The 1,564-nt window shown below is 43.5% G+C and overlaps 1 non-coding gene across 1 annotated transcript; it reads right to left on the bottom strand.

Annotated features, from left to right (window-relative positions):
* Positions 1-793: 793 nt before the first annotated feature.
* Positions 794-900, bottom strand: LOC130721621 (small nucleolar RNA R71). Its single transcript, XR_009013547.1, has one exon. It is a non-coding gene; the product is annotated as a small nucleolar RNA R71 (small nucleolar RNA).
* Between the last annotated feature and the right edge of the window lie 664 nt (positions 901-1,564).

Here is a 1,564-nt window from a genome sequence, read left to right as displayed (position 1 = left end):
TTCAAACTCACAAGCTTTGAGCTTAAACCACAATTATCACTCACGGTCCCTGTGGATTCGATATTAAAACTCGGAGATATCTGTGCACTTGCAGATTGACCAACAAGTTTTTGGCGCCGTTGCCGGGGACTGTTTGTGGTTTTCGGTTTAAGTTACAAGTTTGTAGTTTTTCACTGCATTTAACAGGTATTACTAACCTTTTTTTGTTTGTGTATTTCAGTTTATGCAAGGTAGGCTTGGCACGGATCCATTGGAGTTTGATCCGGAGCCTGAACGTACCCTCCATCGTCGTCGAGCTCAGCAAAGAGCTGCTGAGATAGCCGCCACGGCTGCCCATATGACGGAGGAGGAATTGCAAGCCCACATTGAAGAAAGAGTGAATGAGGTTATTGCTCAAAGACTTCAAGAGCAAGAAGCGGAGAATGTCAATCGTTCTCTTAGAGACCTCACTTCGGCTGCCATGAGCTACGATTATCCGGGCAGCATAGTTTCCCCCGATGGCACGGGAAATTTTGAGCTGAGGCCGGCATTCATCAATTTGGTGAGTCAAAATCAGTACGGTGGAGGTGCTCTTGAAGATCCTCATGCACACATGGAGCGGTTCATCCGCAATTGCAACACCTATAGAGTTCAGAATGTTTCAGCGGACACCATCCGCTTGAGTTTGTTCCCTTTTTCATTGAGGGATACTGCTGAAGAGTGGTTGAATTCACATCCCCAAGGTAGCATTACATCTTGGGAGGACTTGGCTGAGAAATTCACCACAAGGTTTGTTCCAAGAGCCCTCTTGAGAAAGCTCAAGAATGACATCATGACTTTTGCTCAATCCACCGATGAAAATCTCTATGAAGCTTGGGAAAGGTTCAAAAAACTCTTGAGGAGGTGTCCTCAACATAACCTCACCCAAGCGGAACAAGTAGCAAAGTTCTATGATGGTTGATGACCCTATTTTAGTAGTGTTTTTAGGGTCATTTCTTTGGTTGTTTTGAGTCTTTTTGTTGAGTCTCATGTAGTGTTTCATGCATTCTCATGCATTTTTATTCTTTTCTTTAGTTTTTATTTCGTTTTGGTAATTTGGTAGTTTTATAGGTAGTTTTCTTGCATTTTAAGTAAAGTTTAGGACTTGCATGGTTTTGTTGTGTTTTATGAGGGACTTCTTGTGCTAATGAGCTCTTGGAGCTTCTAGAATCTTCCTTGTCTTGTTGGTTAGGGTTGGAGTGCAGAAACTGAAGGAGAAGGAAGGCCAAGAAGCATGGAATTGATGAAGAACATAAAGAGAATTGAAAAGAGGAGTTTCAGAAGCCAAAAAGTCATTTTCAGGCGAGCTAGAGCGCCTAGGCGCTGGGAATGGGCGCCTAGGCGCCAATAGGGTCAGAGAGCATGTTTTTCAACATGCAATTGGCGCTCAGGCGCTCTGAATTGGCGCCTGAGCGCCCAGTTTCGTTCACTTTGCCTATAAATAAGGCTTAGGCCAATTTCTTTGATACATTTTGTCATTTCACTCATTTTTGATCAAGTTTTGAGAGCTGAGGAGAACTTTGGGACCAAGGGAGGTTTCCAACTT

The sequence above is a fragment of the Lotus japonicus genome, chromosome 5, assembly GCF_012489685.1.
Source record: "Lotus japonicus ecotype B-129 chromosome 5, LjGifu_v1.2".
Classification (NCBI taxonomy): Eukaryota; Viridiplantae; Streptophyta; class Magnoliopsida; order Fabales; family Fabaceae; genus Lotus; species Lotus japonicus.
Note: the sequence above shows the minus strand (reverse complement) of the source record. Positions and strands in the feature narration are given on the sequence as shown.